This window comes from Odocoileus virginianus, chromosome 2 (assembly GCF_023699985.2).
Source record: "Odocoileus virginianus isolate 20LAN1187 ecotype Illinois chromosome 2, Ovbor_1.2, whole genome shotgun sequence".
Taxonomy (NCBI): domain Eukaryota; kingdom Metazoa; phylum Chordata; class Mammalia; order Artiodactyla; family Cervidae; genus Odocoileus; species Odocoileus virginianus.
Genome location: NC_069675.1, coordinates 71,879,565 through 71,899,565, shown reverse-complemented (window position 1 = coordinate 71,899,565; position 20,001 = coordinate 71,879,565). Strand labels below are relative to the sequence as shown.

At 44.8% G+C, this 20,001-nt stretch overlaps 1 protein-coding gene and 1 non-coding gene across 5 annotated transcripts in view; one reads left to right on the top strand and one right to left on the bottom strand.

The window, feature by feature from the left end:
- KLHL29 (kelch like family member 29) overlaps window positions 1-20,001 on the top strand; it is a 327,911-nt gene that overhangs the window by 51,962 nt on the left and 255,948 nt on the right. The gene's annotated exons all lie outside the window — the stretch shown is intronic.
- LOC139031603 (U6 spliceosomal RNA) lies at window positions 19,345-19,451 on the bottom strand. The gene has a single exon (XR_011484102.1). It is a non-coding gene; the product is annotated as a U6 spliceosomal RNA (small nuclear RNA).

Below are 20,001 nucleotides of genomic sequence, written 5' to 3'. Positions count from 1 at the left end.
GGTAGGACCAAGGCTGGAAGATGCGTTTCCAAGATGGCGCATGGAACTGGCTGCCTGATGGAAGCTCAACTGGGCTATTGACAACAGCCTCAGCTGTGGTCTCCCCAGGTGGCTAGGGTGGATTTTTCACAGCGTGGTGGTTGGGTTCTGAGAGGAAGTATCTTAAAAGTAAAAGTGTCCAGAGGACAAGCCCATAGTGCGAGTACCTCTCAAGCTTCTGCTTGTATCATGCTTGCTTGTACCGCATAGGCTAAAACCAGTCACATGGTATGGTAGGCAATATAATGACCATCCCTTCCCAAGATGTTCACATCCTAATCCCTAAAAATTGTGAATGTTATCTTGTACCTGGAAACAGGGTTTTGTAGATGTGATTAAGGATCTTGAGATGGAGAGGCTGTTGTTGTTCAATTGCTAAGTCATGTCTGACTCTTTGTGACCCCATGGACTGCAGAACGCCAGGCTTCCCTGCCCTTCACTGTCTCCCAGAGTTTGCTCAAATCCATGTCCTCTGAGTTAGTGATGCCATCCAACCATCTCATCTTCTGTTGCCCTCTTCTCCGCCTGCCTTCAACCTTTCCAAGCATCAGGGTCTTTTCCAATGGAGCTTCAGCTTCAGCATCAGTCTTACCAATGAATATTCAGGATTGATTTCCTTTAGGATTGACTGGTTTGATCTTGCAGTCCAAGGGGCTCTCAGTCTTCTCCAGCACCACAATTCAAAAGCATCAGTTCTTGGCACTCAGCCTTTTTTCTTTCTTCTTTCTGGAGAGATTATCCTGGATTATATGGACATCCCAATCTAACCACAAGGGTCCTTTCAAGTGAAAGAGGGAGGCAGGAGAGTCAGCATCAGAAAAGAAGATATGAGGAAAGAAGCAGAATCTGAAGTAATGCAGAGGTCAGCTTTGAAGATAGAGGAAGTGGCCACAGCCAAAGGCTTGCAGGCAGCCTCTCAAAGCTGAAAAGGCAAGGAAATGGTTTCTTACCTAGACTGTCCAGAAGCCCTTGCTGAAACCGTCATTTTAGCCCAGTGAGATTCATATCAGACTTCTGACTTCCGAGAACCATAAGATAATAAATTTGTGTGGCTTAAAATTTTTTAAGCCACTAAGTTTTTGGTAATTTGTCACAACAACAATAGGAAACTACTGCCAAGCCCAGAGTCAGTGTGGGAGGGATCTACAAAGAGCGCATATGGGAGCCTTGGTTCACTGGGGGTTCAGCAAGGGAGCAGTATACCCTAAATCAAGATACATTTTACAAACCAGAATATCCTTGGGTTTTCATCATGTAGTTATCTTGCTCAAAGTTAAATATATTTGTGGATGTGTATATGCTCAGTTGCTAAGTTATGTCTGACTCTTTGCAACTGTGGCCTGCCAGGCTTCTCTGTCCATGGGATTTTCCAGGCAAGAATACTGGAGTGGGTTACCATTTCCTTCTCCAGGGGATCTTCCTGACCCAGGGATCAAACCTGCGTCTCCTGCATTGGCAGGTGGATTCTTTACCACTGTGGGTGCCTTATCAATTTTCCTGGTCAAGATGCACAGTTCGTTATCTATGTTCTATAGTTGTTTCAAGCTAAAATTGTTATTGCCGTGCTGAATGGTACAGCACTTTTAGACCTTAACTTATTTTGGAATTAACATAATATTCTTTTTCCTTTCCCTAATTTTTATTGTGAAAATTTTAAGCATAGAGAAAAGTTAAAAAAAAAAAAACCTAATACAATGAATTTCTGGATACCTACCACCTAGATTCAATCATTGTTAATATTCTGCCATATTTGCTTGATTTATATGTGTGTGCATATTTATCTGTAGAAATATTGAGATAGATAGGTAGACAGATAATAGATAGGGAGAGAGGTGTGGGTTTTTTATGTGGAAGTTTCAAACATCCCAACCCTTCATTCCTAAATACTTTAGCATATGTGTCCTAACTGTAAGGACATTCTCTGATATTACCACATTGCTATTATCACAGATAAGAAAATTATTAATTCCCTGCTATCATCTAATATTTGGTATACATTCAAATTTCCCCAGTGGCTAAAGCATATGTTTTTTTAATAGCTTTTTAAGAATCCATTCATACAGATCATTTACTTAATGTCTCTGTAGTCTCTTACTCTAAAACAACCACACACCTTTTTTCTCTTTTCAGAACACTGACTTTTTGAAGAGACCAGGCTACTTAGGTTGGGAACATCCCACATCCAAGTTTTGCCCAGTTATTTTTTCCTGATGTTGTCTGACTTGTCCTCAATCCACTATATTTCCTGTAAATTCGAAGTTGGGTTTCAAGGTTTGATTGGCTTTGTTGACACTTTTGTCAAGAAAACTTCATAGATGACGCTGTGTCCTTCACGCATCCTTGTACCCAGAGGTACATAATGTCAGCCGTCCCCTATTGATGAAGTTATGTTTAATTACTGGGTTAGAAGTGATGACCATCAGGTCACATCATTGCTGAAGTAAGTTTTTCCTCTGTGCGTGCATGCATACTCAGTCTTGTCCAATTCTTTGTGACCCCAGGGACTGTAGCCCACTACTCCTCTATTCATGGAGTAGCCTATCCATGGATAGATTCCTCTATCCATGGGATTTTCCAGGCAAGAATACTGGAGTGGGTTGCCATTTCCTCCTCCAGGAGATCTTCCAGACCTCAGGATCGAATCCACATCTTCTGTGTTTCCTACATTGGCAGGTGGATTCTTTACCACTGAGCCCCCCTGGGAAGCCTTTTTCCTCTGTAATTGCAAATAATCTTTGGGGTGATATTTTGGCCCTGGGCAAATATGCTGTTTCCAATAACTTTTCACCTAGTGGCTTTTGCATACCTCAAGAACCCTTACCCAAGCCAATATTTCAGGTATAGAATAGTGATTTTTCTAATTCTATCATTCTTTCTACGTTTATTAGCTGAAATCGGCCCCTTCCCAGTTTTAGGCACAATATGTCCCAGACAGATCTCATATATTCCTTGTTCCAGACCTAGAATCAGCCATTTTCCTGAGGCACCCTGGTTCTTTTTAGTGTGAAATTTAAAACTAACATCTAGGCCCTAGGGATGCTCATTCTAAGGCGCTTTAGTGGATAGAGCCAGGATATTTATTTATTTAACAAGTTAAGTGTTCACATTTGTATTTCCGATTCAAATACTGAAGTCTTTTTCTTCTTAGTTTTATTTTTTTGTATCTCCTCAAATGGAAATTTTCAATCCATTTTCAAAACATCAACATATTTACTTTTTTGTACTAACACATGTGTGAAATAGTTTTCAACTTACAAGACCCATATTGTTACTAACAATAAAACTGCTGAGTGAAGTTTCTCTTTACACTTCTTTTGACTTTAGAATACACCCTATTATGAAAGCACAGTCAGAGTACTGTGTTCAAAAGTCATTCTTTGTGTAATTGTATTATCAATTTGATAACCAGCTTCATTTGTTGACATTCGTCTTCGATTTTAGGGTTTAAATTAAATTGTTGTTGTTTAGTTGCTTAGTCGTATCTGACTCTTTTGCAACCCCATGGACTGTAGCCCACCAGGCTCCTCTGTCCATGGAATTTTCCAGGCAAGAATACTGGAGTGGGTTGCCATTTCTTTCTCCAGAGGATCTTCCCAACTCAGGGATCAAATTCACGTCTTCCACATTGGCAGGTGGATTCTTTACCATTGAGCCACCAGGGAAGTCCATAAGTTAAATTAATCCTTCTTAAATTAATTTTTGGGGAAATGCAAAGCATTTACATGGTTTAAAAGTCAAAGTGCATGCTGCAGTCCATGGGGTCGCAAAGAGTCGGACATGACTGAGCGACTGAACTGGAACTGGACTTAATAATAAGGTTGTTGTTTAGTCAATAAGTTGTGTCCAACTCTTTTGCAAGCCCATGGACTGTAACCCACCAGGCTGCTCTGTCCATGGGATTTCCCCAGCAAGAATGCTGGAGTGGGCAGCCATTTCCTTCTCCAAGAGATCTTTCCAACCCAGGAATCAAACTTGCATCTCCTGCATTGGCAGGTGGATTCTTAACCACTGAGCCACCAGGGAAGCCCATTTAGTGAGGTGACCTCAGAGAAATCATGATTCCATATCCGTCTTCTCCATCACATCCCTCAACATAGGAAACCCTTTTGTGAGCTTTTGGTTTCTCTTTTTTGTATTCACTCTCATTTCCCCATCTTTCTTAGACCGCAGTAGCACAGTGTCTGTGTTCTTCCTCATTGCCTTGTCCACTTGTCAGTACAGCCTGGAAGTCCCTCCACATCAGCCCATCCTCCTGCTCCCTAGGTGTGCTGCTCCTCCTCGTCTCAGTGGATTCCGCCAGTCTCTATCCATGGGTTGTTTCTGAGCTTTTCTTTTACCAGCAATGCCATAGTCATCATCTCTAGCATATGCTTTCTCACACATGAGAAGTTATATACCTTCAAGTGGGATTGATGGGTCACAAGATAAAAACATATGTAATGTTGCCAGGTATCTCTGAATTCTTCTCTCTGGGAGTTGTACCATTCTGTATTCTCCCAGTGATATATGAGAAGGCCTGGGTCTCCACAGCCTGAACCACAAAATGCTTGCCACACGTTTGGATATTTGCCAGTATGAGTGAGAGATGGAATTCCAGTTTAGTTTTCATTTGTATTTATCTTATTAGTGGGCTGCCGTCTATGGGGTCGCACAGAGTCGGACACGACTGAAGCGACTTAGCAGCAGCAGCGGCATTATGAGTAAGGTTGAGCATTTTTTCAGGTCTAAAGGCCAATTCCCTTTCTCTCTCTCTAAACTGTGTACACGTTTTGTTTTTCTGTCAGGCATTTGGCCTTTTTCTTCTCAATTTTAACAGCCTTTCCAAATATTATCAGGGATAAAGGTATCTCCGATAAGAGTTGCAGATGTCTTCCTTTCTGAGTTTTATCACGTCTTTCGGCTCCACTTGTACTTTTGCCATCCATCTGTCTTATTTTTATGTAGACAGATTTATTAATCTTATATTGCCTCTGGATTTTTGAGTCATAAATTAGAAAGGTTTCTCCTCTACCAGGTTATCAAGGAATTCATCCATGTCGTCTTCTAGTTCTAGTGTAATTCCATTGTTTGTTTAGATCATTCAATCCATTTAGAGTTTATTCCAGTGAATGGTATGTGATAATGGATTCAAATTTAGGTTTTTCCAAAAGCCCATGCATCTTTCCTCCACAGGTTTGAGATGCTACCTTTATCACATACCAAATTTCCACATGTATTTGGGTCTACTTGCCCATTTTCTGTTCTGTTCATAGATCTATCAGACCTGAGATTCATGTAGATCATCTTGACCCATCTTTGGGAGGAAAAACCATGTGTCTCTGCCATGTCCTTCCATTGTCCAGGGTCAGCCCAAGCCCAGAGGATGAAAGCTCATGGTTGATCACTTAACCTCAGCATGGAGTAGCTGTGGTCCATACAATCAGACTGTGATGGACATCACAGCAGACTCTCAGCAACCCAAATTGTACCAATAGCTTTGCTAAGGGCAACAGTACTTAGAGACAGGGTCTAGGGAATGGTCAGTGCATCTAGTCCTCAGGAATCCTCTAAGAGCTCTTCCTGGGTCATGCTGGACACTTAGGTAATGTGTTCTTGTCTATATTGGGCTTCCCAGGTGACACAGTGGTAAAGAATCTGCCTGCCAATACAGGAGATGCAGGAGACATGGATTTGATCCCTGGGTTGGGAAGATCCCCTGGAGTAGGAAATGGCAACTCACGCCAGTATTCTTGCCTGGAAAATTCCATGGACAGAGGAGCATGATGGGCTACAGCCCGTGGAATTGCAGAGTCAGACATGACTGAGCACGCATACATACACACACACCAGTCTATACTATGTTGGTTCCCTGTGGAACTGCTTTTGGTAAACAACCCTCTGTTGACTCATATGGTCCTGTATTGAAAGCTGTGTTAAGGAAAAAAATTGTGTGAAACTCAAGGGTATTGTTGAGCATTTACTATATCACTCTCTCCCTCTGGTTTTATTTTATTTATTTATTTATTTTTTGGTATTTATCCTGATTTCTTGATTTTTAAAAATTTTACTGGTATATTTTTTCAATGCATTTTGCAGGCTGTTTTGAAGTAGAGGGATATATTTTCAAAGGAGAAGGGAAGGAAGGAAACTGCAAGAAGGATGGTTTGTCTCTGCTAAAATATGTAAACAATGTACCGTCCTTGATTTCAGACTAGATTTACTGCACTTTTCAAAGGAACTTCTCTTTGACAGGTTTACCTAATGCAGAAAAACACCTTTGCTTCCAGGTCAAGCAGCTTTCATCCTTTAAATCTTACCATTTTAGAACAGAGAGGAAAAAATGCAGACGGATTTTAAAGGCTGATACAGGTTCAGACAAGTGTTTTAGTGACTAAAGTCAGCTTGAGGCATTTGTGTTTGACTTGATTGAACATGTATGCACCCTGACTCACCTTTGCCATCGGTGGCCTACCCCGGGGTAAAAGCTGCATTGCCAAGTGGACCAAACGCAGACCTTTCTGTTGGCCTTCATCACCATGCGGTCACTGTCTCCCTCACTTTCTGGTCCTCCTCATTTGGTTCAGCAGCCCTTTGAACCTGTGTGGAGACCACACCACAGCTAGGAAGTCTTGGCTGCCTCATTCTCTTTAAATTCCTTTACTCCATTCTCCCCAGCTCTGGGCTCAGCTTGCACCTTAGGTGACAAAATTGACCTTTCCTGCTTCATAAATTGATTCACCTTTCTCGCAAGTGTGCCCAGAATCCCGGCACTAGAACAGCCCTCACTGAGTAGCCTGTAATTCAGCGCTGTGGGGAGGAGGCTGGGTGGGTAGGACATGTCCTTGCCCTTCAGTGGTGCTGAGAGAGATGGCCTGGGCACCAGCACTCAGTTGCAGGCTCTGCAGGAGGCACAGTGAGGGGAGCCGTGTCTTGAGACTGTTCCATGGGGAGGCCCAGGGCCATAGGTAAAATAGACCTCAGAGAAAAACGTGGTCCGAAAGGATCCATGCACCCCAATGTTCATTGCAGCACTGTTTACAATAGCCAAGACATGGAAGCAACTTAAGTGTCCATCGACAGAGGAATGAATAAAGAAGATGTGGTATATATATGCAGTGGAATATTGCTCAGCCATATAAAAGAACAAAACAATGTCATTTGCAGCAACATGGATAGACCTAGACAGTGTCATACTGAGTGAAATAAGTCAGGCCAAGAAAGTCAAATGTTATATGTATAGCTAATATGCAAAATCTAAAAAAATTATCCAAATGAAGTTATTTACAAAACAGACTCACAGACTTAGAGAACAAACTCATGGTTACCAGAAGGGAATGGGGAGGGATAGTTAGGGTGTTTGAGATTGACATGTACACAATACTATATTTAGAGTGGATAACCAACAAGGATTGACTGTATAGCACAGGGAACTCTGCTCAACATTATATAGCAACCTAAATGGGGAAAGAATTTGAAAAAGAAGAGATACATGTATATGGATAGCTGAATCACTTTGCTGTGCACCCGAAACTAACACGACATTGTTAATCAACTACCAGTTCAGTTCAGTTCAGTTCAGTCGCTCAGTTGTGTCCGACTCTTTGCGACCCCATGAGTTGCAACACGCCAGGCCTCCCTGTCCATCACCAACTCCCGGAGTTTACTCAAACTCATGTCCATCGAGTCAGTGATGCCGTCCAGCCATCTCATCCTCTGTCATCCCCTTCTCCTCCTGCCCCCAATCCTTCCCAGCATCAGGGTCTTTTCTAATGAGTCAACTCTTCGCATCAGGTGGCCAAAGTACTGGAGTTTCAGCTTCAGCATCAGTCCTTCCAATGAACACGCAGGACTGATCTCCTTTAGGATAGACTGGTTGGATCTCCTTGCAGTCCAAGGGATTCTCAAGAGTCTTCTCCAACACCACAATTCAAAAGTCAACTACACTCCAATATAAAATAAGAAGTTAAAAAATAAATAAACCTCAGAATGAAATTCCTGCCATCTAATTGGTTTCTGAACACTGGGGACTGCTAGTTCAAAGCATGTGACTTCCTCCAGTATTCTGCTACACTCTTCATCTTTTTCCCAAAGTGATGACACTGCCCTCTGCTCCCCCAGATGTGTCTTCCTTTGGTGTCTTGTCTTCCTGTTCTTTTAAATGTTTGAAAAGAGAAAAGAGCTTTTCTGGAATCATTGCTTGGGAGGTGACTGCATTTGTTGCATTCAGTCATACATCCTTGCAAATATTTAAAAAATCACACAGCAGCCTGCCATGTCTTCTGAACACTAACAGCTGCCTTGGCTCAGACCCCGCTGACCCTTTCTGGCTGGCCATGCACCCCTCAGTCTCAGCACTTAGGCCATTGTCATGTCATTGTTCCTTATGCAAAAGTCCATCTTTCTTATCTGAAAATCTGAAATAGGAAAAGCTATGGAAACAAGAAATCACTTGACAGCAAGTTCAGTTCAGTTTAGTCGCTCAGTCGTGTCCGACTCTTTACGACCCCAATAGACAACAGAACGCCAGGCTTCCCTGTCCATCACCAACTCCCGGAGCTTACTCAAACTCATGTTCATTGAGTCAGTAATGTCATCCAACCATCTCATCCTCTGTCATCCCCTTCTCCTCCTGCCTTCAAACTTTCCCAGCATCAGGGTCTTTTCCAGTGATTCAGTTCTTCACATCAGGTGGCCAAAGTATTAGAGTTTCAGCTTCAGCATCAGTCCTTCTAGTGAATATTCAGGACTGATTTCCTTTAGGATGTGACAGCAAAACCTGACCTAAACTGACATGAGGCCACTTGGAGTCCTTATTTATCCCAGTAAATGTAAATAGCCCTACATTTTACTATAGAAATTCTAATATACCTGATTCTGGGGTACTGTTTCAGAACCTCCTGGAAGTATCATGAGGTATGACATTTATATTCTGAACTCCAAAGCAGATCTGGTCTCAGGGACTTGGGATAAGGGACTGTGACCTGCATAAAACCAGAGACTCAAAATTCCTGTAATTTTACTCCACGTGACTGACAAAGTAATTCATGGAGACAAGTGATCCACACCAGGAAGAGTAAAAGTATATGATATCCAAGGCTTTGAAAAGATCCAAATGCAATCAGTATACTAAGAGCTTCTTCATCCCTGGAATGTCCACAAGACATGCATAAGGTTTAGAAAAATGTCCCAAAATCAGATGTAACTAGAAGTCACACAGTCCCCATAATTTGTCAATGCTGGGTTCCCTGACACCAGCAAGTTTCTAGAAATCTAATGGTAATAAGATTTTAGATGTTTCCCATATGCCAGCACTGTTCTAACTGCCTGATATGGATTAGCTAATCAAATTCTTTTGACAACCCTGTAAAGGATAAACTACCTCTCTCTCCCTTTACAGATGAGGAAACTGAGATCCAGAGAGATGAAATGTATCCACTGCAGTTCAGAAACCAGAAAACAGAAACTCTCTGGCTATTTAAGCGAAGGTTAGCAGAGGGGATTAGGAGTTTCCAGGATCATTAGAAGGCAGGATCTAGGCTCAGTCTCCAAGAATATTCACACCATAAACTGGACCACCAGGCCTGCTACTTCCACAAGTGGGAAGGTTGGAAATCAGGACCCCATTATGAGAACTAGCGACCTCAGAAACACCCACCTTCACTGCCACCCAGGGACTAGGAGGGGTCACCAAGGCTGTTGCTTTAGTGTTTTATCTGCTCCGAGGGTAGTCTGCTTGCCAACACACCCACAAAGCCAGTGACTGGTCTCCTCACCCCTACCTGGCAGGAGAACTGCAGAATCTATGATCATATGGCCCCACCTCATTTCCTTGCCCTCTCAGATCATATTCAAGCACATCTGCTTGGTAGAACGGAAAACACATCTCAATCCCTGGAGGTGCAAGGGAGTAGGCCATTTTAGCGTTCTTGCCTTTGAAATACAGGAGGAAGCTTGAATGGATGTCAACTGAGCCCATCTATGGTTTCATGCATTAACTAACTTCTCAAAGATGACACAGGAGTGGTGCCACCAGGATTTGAAGCCAGACTGTCTGGTTCCAGAGTTTAAGTTCTATAAATTCTACCACCTCTCCATGAGCTCACGCCTGGCTTGACTGGCCCCCCCATGACATGTCTTCTTCATGCTCTCTTCCTTCGGCAGGTCTACAACTTATCCAAGTGTCTGTATGGTTCACATGGGGGCCTCCAGCCCTAGACTCTGAATTTGGGGGGGCTGAGATTGATGATCTCCATCTACCCTGGATTATCCCCATCTGTCCTATATTGGCTGGCTGAATCAGTTCCCTAGTGACCCAACAGTACCATGCAACAAACCACCCCAAACCTCATTGACTGAAGACAATAAATACCTAGTGTTGCTCGTCTAGTCTGTAGAATAACATTCTTCTGGTTTTAGCTGGGTTCATTCATGCCTTTGTGGTCAGCTGCAGGTCACTTAGGTGGCTCTGTTATCTTGGCTGGCCGCTCTCAGACTCGGGTTGGGCTGACCTATCTCTAGCTGGGTAGGCTGATCTCTCATCCTCCAGCGTGATCTTATAGTGGCTCTTGAGAAGTAAGAGAGGAAGTGGGAAAGCACATCTACTTTTCCAAACCAAACCCCATGGCCATGCTCAGGATCATGGCGGAAAGGGTAGCATGAATACAAGATTCCAGGGCAAAGGGTGTGGATACAGGGAGGCCATTATGTCAACCTCAGACACAACATAACCTCTCAGATGAGCCCATTCACCTGGTGCCATAGAAAACACTGTTTAGAGGCTTTCTAGGGGAGGGATGGAGGGCAAAGGCTTCTGGAACCCCACAGCATCCAATCCAGTGCAGAGCTTAGCCCCTAGGGTCTATCTGGCAAGGTCCTGCATAAACTGAATCGCCAGTTCTTTTGGCTGATTCCGTTCTGTGCTCAGGCCAGGCTGGCAGCGGACTCAGAGACACAGCCCCTCGACTCAGGGCTTCCGCTCAACAGAGCCGCTGCTCAACAAAGACAGTCTCTTGACATCTCAAGCGGCGTGTCTGCTCGCTCGCCAATTAAAAGGCTCATGTCCTCAATGTGACAAATGCCAGGGAAAACAATTCTGCAATTCAGAACACAAGTGGGGAGAACACAAGAGAGGTGATCATGAACCAAGCGCTGGCCTTGTCCTCGGCGTTCATCAGGCTTCTCAGTGAGACAGCACGATTCTCCCAAGATTTCCTGGGTCACACCAGCCCCGGTGCCCAAACTGCAGGATCATGTGAAGGGTCAGAGTTGTTTTTCCATAGCTTAGATTTCGGCAGGCATATCTTAAGTTTTCTTAATCCATATTTAATAGCCTGACAGCCGCTGCCGGGTGGCTGTGCTGTGAGGATGAAGTGGAGATGAGGTCCCTGTGCAGCTAAGCCCTTCTCTGCCTATCAGGACAGGCTGCCCCAGGCGCGGGTCTGAGGGTCAGAGAGCAGCTCTGATATCAGAAGACCGTAAGGAAAGCAGGTGTTCCTCCCAGTTTTTCCCCTGGATCAGTTGTCACTCCAGGTCCCCTAGTGAAAGCAGAATTGTATATATTCCTTGGTTTGTATCCAGGTTCCTCAGTCCGTGGGATTCTCCAGGCAACAATACTGGAGTGGGTAGCCATTCCCTTCTCCAGGGGATCTTCCCAACCCAGGGATTGAACCCAGGTCTCCTGCATTGCAGGCAGATTGTTTACCATCTGAGTCGCAAGGGAAGATTTAAGTTAAAAAAAATAATAATAAAGTAACAGCTTTATCAAGATATAATTCACCTCCCATGCAATTCACCCATTTAAGGTGTACAATTCAATGTTTTTTTAAATATATTCACAGATACATGCATCCATGTATTCACCATGGGCAATATGTTCATCACCTCGAAAAGAAACCCATACACATTAGCAATCACTCATTCACCTCTCCCTCCAGCCCCCTGGGAACCATGAATCTACTTTCTGTCTCTATAGGTTTCATTATTCCGGACATATCAAATGAATGGCATCATATAATATGTGGTCTTTTGTTACTGGATTCTTTCACCTAGTTTTAACCAAGTACATTTTTTCAAGTTTCATCATTGAAGGCAGATGAGCAGGTTTGGATCCTGGGTCCACAGCCAGTTGGCTATGTGGGATTAGGCAAATGGCTTGACCTCTCTGAGCTTCAGTTTCTTCATCTTAATATGGGGAGAATTCCAGTATTAACACACACAAAAGGCTTTGAGCTGTGCCTGAGATAGAGGCTTTGGTCAGTGGGAGTTTTTAACCATCTTTCTCATCCTGGCTGTCCCTAAACTCTATCTGGAGGTACCGCACCTCTCTGTTTTCATTCCCTCAACAATTTCTGCCATCTGCACCACTCTCCCCACAGGGGCTGCGCCTGAGTCCCAAGGACTGGGTTACCCTGCATATTCCTTTTAAGTCCTCACAAATGTGCAGAGCCTCCTGCACACCACCCCTCTTCCCAAGGCAGTCTGAAGGCCCCTCTTTGGGCTCCGATGTTCACAATAGCTCAGGGAACATCACCTGGAGGGCCTCCGCTTTGTATCCTCAATGTTTCTACTCTGCAACTGGGAGAGGGTGTCGTCACAGCCCGGGTGGAAAAGAACCTCCCTCCCTTTGCTCCTACTTGTCCATGTGCCATGATACATTAATGCTAATATTATAAACCATAAAGTGACACGGACACCTTTAGAAAGGTCACAGGGTAAAAGAAAAGGAAATCTATCCCTCCAGCCTGAACATGTACTGACTTCCTTCTGGAGTCTTTCCATCTGCAGGTAGGTAGAATTTTATGAGACCATTGAACTCCACTGGAGGGACTCTGAGAAGACAGAGTTCCCACACCCCAGGGAATTCCCTGGCAATCCAGTGGTTAGGACCCTGTGCTTTCACTGCTGAGCATGTGGGTTCAAACCCTGGTTGGGGAACTACGATCCCACAAGCTGCATGGCCCCCCAAAAATTTCTTTTAAAGATTTCTCCACCCCAGAGCACTAGAGCAGCATTTCTGTGTCATCACCCCATTTATATTGGGACTGTGGTTTCTTTGTGTGTTTTTATATCTTTTCCATGTCTGGGTTTGTCTCCCCTGAGAGCCTGTAAACTTGTAAAGAATAAGAACTGTGTTGTCTCCCTTTATAGGAGTCTGTGTTTCATAAAAAATAATAAGTAAAAGAAAAAAATGTAAAGTTTCTTATCTATTCACACAGCCTTCTCTTATTGACATGAGGATCCAGTGTCTCTAGAAATTGTCTTGCAAACACTCCCCCCCACCCCATGGCTTATCCTCATGTCCACCTAGCGGTGTCTTTTGCCCCAGAACTGTGTGTGCTGTATAAGACGACAGGAAAATTCAGCCAGGGCCAGCGCAGGGTCAAGAGGTAGGATATCTCTGAAGATTTAGGATTTTGTTTGCTTGTACTGCATATCCCATACTGAGACTTTTCAGAAATACTATTGAAAATAAAAGTTTCCTTACGTGCCATGTGGGAACTCCGGGAAAGAACCTACCCTCTATTCTGGGCCTTTGCTTTATTTCAGACACTCGGAGGATGAAGAAGGAAGCTTCTGGTGTAACCAAGGCATCATCATGGCCTGAGACAAGGATGTAATAAATATTATAATCAAGTTTCTCACTTTTACTGCGTGCTTACTGAGTGCCAGGCCCTTTTCTAAATATCATGTTCTCTCCTCCCACCTTTACAAAACTCTGTAAAGAAGAGTTGCTCATTTAGTAGGGAAACTGGGGCACCAACAAGAAACAGCCTCAAAGCCCCACACTAGTCGCCATGGAACCAGGATACCTACCATAACCGACACACCTGAAAACACAGAATAACGACCTCAAAGTTCAGTCCTTCTGGTTTCAGTCATCCTCCATGATGGGCAAAGCATGTGGCCCCATTTTCCCACCAGAGACTCATAAACATCCTTGTGAGGTCAGGGGCAGGGTGTGCTCGTGTGTGAGTGCGACACCCCATGGACTGTAGCCCACCAGGCTCCTCTGTCCATGGGATTTCCCACGCAAGAATACTGGAGTGGGTTGCCATTTCCTTCTCCAGGGGATCTTCCCAACCCAAGGATCGAACCGTTGCTTTGGCAGGCAGATTCTTTACCACTGAGCCACCAGGGAAGCCCCAGGAGCAGGTCACAGGGCCCAGATCTCCAGGGGGTACAGTCTAGGCCTTGGGTGCACCCACTCCTAATCTCGCGCATCAATTGCTTCTTTCTTAACAGACAAAAATAAGGGGAAGGAACCTATTAAATCTGCACAACAGTCCCATGGAGTCCAAGTGTTAACGTCCCCAGAAAGGTTAAGAGATGCCCCAGATTAAATCAAGCTCGGAAGTAGCGTCCCTACCTCAGAGCACTGCAGGGCACATTTGTTGTTTTTCATACTTGGTCTAGCACAGGACATCTGTGGTGTGAATAGGGAAATATGTGGCTTTATTTTCCCAGTGAAAGCTGGCGCTCCCTTCAATTCATGAACGTAGGCGACAAACCACAGTAGTATGTGGCTCTGTCACCCGTAGGAATCACAGATATTTTCCTCCTTGTTGCACATATCTCGAAGTATCTTTTATATTCACCACTACTTGGAAGTTACAGTAGTTAAACACGACTCTTAAGACTTCCCTGGCGGTCTAGTGGTTAAGACGCCACGCTTTGTGGCAGTGGCGGGTGGCGTGTGTCCATCCCTGGTTCGGGAACTGAGATCCTACGTACTGTGCAGCACAGTCAAAAAATCCAATTAAAAAAAAATAACTCTAGACTTTATTATTTAATGCATTGATAGAGAAGGATATTTACTACATTAACATTTTGTTTTTAACATTTTGATAACTATGTTTAAATGTAACAGGTTTCTTGAATCATCCTATGCAATTTATTTTGTGTATTTAAACGCATTATTCTGAAAAGGAGTCTATTGGCTTTTCACCAGGCTTCCAGAAGCGTCCATGGCACCTGGCTACCCTCTACTCACAGTACCCAGAAAAGTACTTTGGAAGGACTGAAGATGGGAAATTCGGGGGAGGGGGGATGCCTTACACACACACACACATACTATCCTTGATCCTCACTGACACAGGGGGGCTTTTGCCCTGGAACCAGAGCCCCTGCCAGCTCCTGGCAGCCCGGTTCTCTGAGCGTCTCCAGGAATGGAAACCACTCCTGACTCGCAGCATAACACCGCTTCGTTTAAGCCAAAGAAACACGATTTATTACCAGCATGTTTTCAGTTCCAGGCGATGCCTTGAAAAGGTCAGCTTATATGAATATTTAGAAAAAGCAGATCATAAAATAAGAGAGACTTGGTATTGGGTTTTTTTTTTTTTTTTCCCTTTGATGAAGAAAATTCAGGCTTTCTCTTATCCTGGGCAATCTACTGTATTTGTTACTTGACCTGCATTTACTCTTTAAGGAGGAAGATGTCCTAGGACGGCGTTTGGGGGAAAGATGGATGTCGTGGGAATTGTGCAGCATTTGAAACTGGGGCAGCAAGCCCTGAGCATGGACCTGCTTGTTGTTTACTGTCCGTGAAGACAGCACATGAGGAGAACATGTCTGCTTTGAGGGGCCTGTTCAGTGCCTAATTGTTTTGTATTTGTTTCAGCTTGATGGCCACTTTTTTCATTAGGGGCTTTTAACCGGTGAGTCATCTTTTGCAAATACAAATTTGATGGGGCCAGTTCTTCTTTTAAAACCTCTTGGCTCCCCTTTTCCAGAGGAGAAGTACAAAATCCTTAACCTCACAGCCAGGCCTTTCATGCTCTGACTGCAGCTTTCTTGTTAGCCTCATGCATGACTCTCCTCTCCCTTCCTCCCATCCCTTCCCCTCCCATCCTCTCCCATTCACACAGTGGTGATTTACTGGATTATATTGTACAGTGAGCTTTGTAAAAGAGTAAGCTAGTATTTGTATTCTTTATTTCATGTAGTAACTTTTAAAAACAACTTTATTTTTATGCTTAGTAGGGTGGATTTTCTTTAAACCCTCAGGCTTTCAATCGGCCTCTAAAATGTAGTCTTGATGTTTTGTATAACCTTGATAAACATTCTTTACAAAATTCTGGGTTTATTTTTGAAAACATGCAGACTATACATTTTAAAGCAGTTATTTGTTCAGCTTTTTCTGCTCCCTTTTCTAATTGTATCAGACAACTGAATAATGATTTACTTAATTCATTTGCACAGTCTCTGATGATGGTTAGGAGGCTCAGTTCCTAGTGTCCTTGATTTTTTCTATCTCTTGATTCTTGCTTGTTTCTGGTCTTCCCTCTTTCCCAGATCTCATCCACAGTGATTATGCTCTTCAGATTCCACACGAGCACTATTTCTTGGTTCCCTACTGCCCACCAGACTCTACGCTGAGTGCCAAGTGTGGACTGTGGAAAAAACAGCCAGGCTGCCTCCCCTTGACTTCTCACTCCATAGAGCCTGACACTTAAAAAGAATGAAGGCTTTTATGCAGCGTTTGACAACTTGTAGAAACAGAAGATGGGGGCACGTTTATTTATTTTCTCATGTCCATACCCCCACGTGCAATCAGTTTGTAGTCTCTGGAGAAAACTCCCTGTGAATTTAATAAGACCTCCCTTTGATGCCTCCAAAATAGGCACGTCTCAGGTCTGGCTCCTTTTGGTAGTGTTTGCCTTTAGCCTCTTAAATAATCAGCAACAGCATTTTGTTTCACCTCTAAAATTAGACCACTTCTACAAAGTTTGGCCTTTTATGACTGATTTACAGCAATCTGTAAAAGGGTTAGCTAAATATATATTTTATAAATGCCATGTAATTCAGAGTTACAGTTCAGGTCTAAAACAAAGCTTATCAACTTAACCTATTTTAGCTTAAAAGTGTTTGTAGCTTTGCTTGGTTTGGTTGGATGTGAGCTGATCTACTATTATTCTCATCATTGTCATCATCACCAGTTTAACTCATCTGTTTTCAGTGAAGGCTTTGGTTAAAGTCAAATAAATAAGTAGAAATCCAGTGAATGTAAGGTGTTTTTGGATATGAATTGTATTCATCTTTCTGCTCAAGAACTTCCTGGGAGGGCAGATAAGTTTGCCATTGCATGAAGCATCCAGGGAGGAATGGTATTCCATTTTCCTTAATTCTACCATGACATGGTCAAGCATGTTCTTTAGCTCATTATTAGCCACTGTCATACACTGAACTGTGTCTCCCCAAAATTGATATGTCAAAGCCCTAACCCCGAGACCTCTGAATGTGTCTGCATTTGAAGACAGAACTTTTAAAGATGCCATTAAAATTAAGTGAGGTCATATGGGTGGACCCTGTGTCCTTAGAAAAAGCGGAACTTTAGACTCACAAAGACACACCAGGGATATGTGTGCGCACAGAGGAAAGACTGTGAGTTCACAGTGAGAAGGTTGCCATCTGCAAGCCAGGACAAGCAGCCTCAGGAGAAACCGAAGGTGCCGCACCTTGACCTTGGACTTCCAGCCTCCAGAACAGTGAGAAAACGAATTTCTCCTGTTTGAGCCTCCCTATCTGTGGTATTTTATCTTGGTGGCTCCAGCTGACTGAGACAGCCACCAAGCCTCTCTCAAAGGATCCCACTTCAGAGCAGAGTCCGGCGAGACGACACAAGCCGGCATCCTGTCTTTGTCAGTGGGGAAGTCGAGGCAGAGGAGACTCCAGGCTCCTGATGCAGTGGGGCAGCAGCGGGGCTGAGGGGAGCCACCTCTGCTGGACCCCCAGCAGGGTCCTCACCTGGGGCCCAGTGCACCTAGAACTGAGCCAGGGACCCAGGAGGATTCAGGGAGGAGGACCTTCTAGAATCCTCGGAGCAGTGATCTGGGCTTCGCCCAGGAGTGTTCCTTCCCTTTCCGCTGGATCTTAACAAAACATCTGAGCACTAAATCTGAAACTCTTTCTCTAGTAGAGCCACGTGGTGCCTGCGTCTAGCACCCACGAGTGAGGAGCCGGAAACGTTCTCCCACGCCAGCTCTGCAGGTTGCTGGCTACTTGTGCTTGGGTGTAAATGCTCACATTGCGTCTTCTGTTCCTGCCACATTTAACGCTTCAGCCTGGATGCAGCTTTATCTCTGCTTTGGGAATTTCCTACATCTTATTTATGAGTATTAAAATTCTGGAGTCTTCCCCCACTGGGAGGGCAGCACCAGAAGAAGCCTGCGTGGAGTCCAGGAACCTCCAGGCTGGCCACTGGAGGCACCTCGGCTGGTCTGAAATGTGCTGACAGGGCCCAGCTGAGCCAGCGTTGGATGGAGGGAGGTGGGAGGCAGGAGGCACGGTCACTCTGGGTCATACAAGACACAGAAGAAGCAGGCCTGGGCGGGAGGGAGCTGGGCGGTGGCCATCAGCATCTCAGGTGTCGCGGGTGGTGCAGCGGGGATCCAGGCTGTTCTGAGGCCCTTCCGCCTTTCCTAGGTGTTTGCAAGACCCTCCTGTGTGCTTCATGCTGCGCGTTCCTGATCCGGGGGTTGGAGCTGGGAGGGGTGGTGACAGAGATCGGAGAGGGTAACTCTGCGATGGTGGTGCAGGGTAGAGAGGAAGGAAGGGCCCTCGTGCAGATACAGTGAGCAGTGTAGGATGATGTTGGAGGAAAGGCTGAACTCAAAGTGAGCTCTGAATGAGAAAGGGCCAGGTCTCTGGGGGCTGGAGTAGGGAAGGTAATCTTTTATTCTGGACGGAGGCTGCAGTCTCCTGGAGGCCTTGGCAACGAGGCAGGAGGAACAACCAGGGCTGACCAGGTCTGTCCTTGGGTCTGTCATGTTGGACTTCTGGGTTCCTTCCCCACCTAAGGCCCCACTGTGTATTTGAGACTTCTCGTGGAGTCCCCATAGTGTCCCTAAAGTTGCAGGGTGGGCCGGGGAGGCACTCTGAAATTCCCTCTTCCTTCTTTATGGCTGTCACAGGCTTGTGACAGGGTCAGGCAGATATGGGATGGCCAGGGAGAGTTCCCCTGGCTCAGAAGCAGCCAGGAGCAGGGGGCCCCATCAAACATCCGATCAAACACCCCTTCCTTACCTGTGGTGACCTGTTGGCTGGGAACCCAAAGAAAACTCAAGGATCCCCACTCCTGGGCAGAAGAGTAGGGGTCGGCACGTCGGTAACAGCCCCCAGTATTCTCATGCAGGCCTGCAGCGGCCAGGGCTGTCCTAGAGAGGGCTCATTTGAGCCACTCAGCAGACAGCAAGGCATCTATTAGAAACTCATTTATTCCTTGCCTGTTTACGCTTCACTTAGCGAATTTGTTTGGAATGTCTGCTTTCTGTTAGACACTAGTGCTCCAGCCTAGAGCAGGGGATGGCAGCCTTTTTCTTTTTCTTTTAAAGTATGGAACACTTCACGTACTTGTGTGTCATTCTTGTGCAGGGGCCGTGCAAATCTACTCTCTATTGTTCCAGCTTTAGTGTATGTGCTGCCAAAGTGAGCACAGGCTTTTTCTATAGATTAAATATTTGGGGGATTCCCAGGTGCCTCAGTGGTAAAGAATTTGCCTGCCAATTAAGAAAACTCAGGAGACGTGGGTTTGATCCCTGGGTTAGGAAGATCCTCTGGAGAAGGAAATAGCAACCCACTCCAGTACTCTTGCCTGGGAAATCCCAGGGACAGAGAAGCCTGGCTGGCTACAGTCCACTACAGTCCATGGAGTTGCAAAGAGTCAGACACAACTTAGCAACTAAACAATAACAGCAAAAATGCTTTAGCTTTGAGGGCCATGTTGTCTCTGTTGTTGTACTCACCTCTTATGCAGCAGAAGCAACCACAGACAATACACAAGTGCATGGGTGTAGCTTTGCTCCAGTAAAACTTGATGGACAGGCACCGGCCTGGTTTGGCCCAGAGACCGCAGTTAGCTGCCCATCCTGGACTGGAAACACAGAGGTAAACAAAAGAAGATATGGGCTCTGTCTGTATGGAGCTTACACTCTAGGCAAGGAAGACAGGAGTTAATCCCATAATTACAAGCATAAATTATAATTA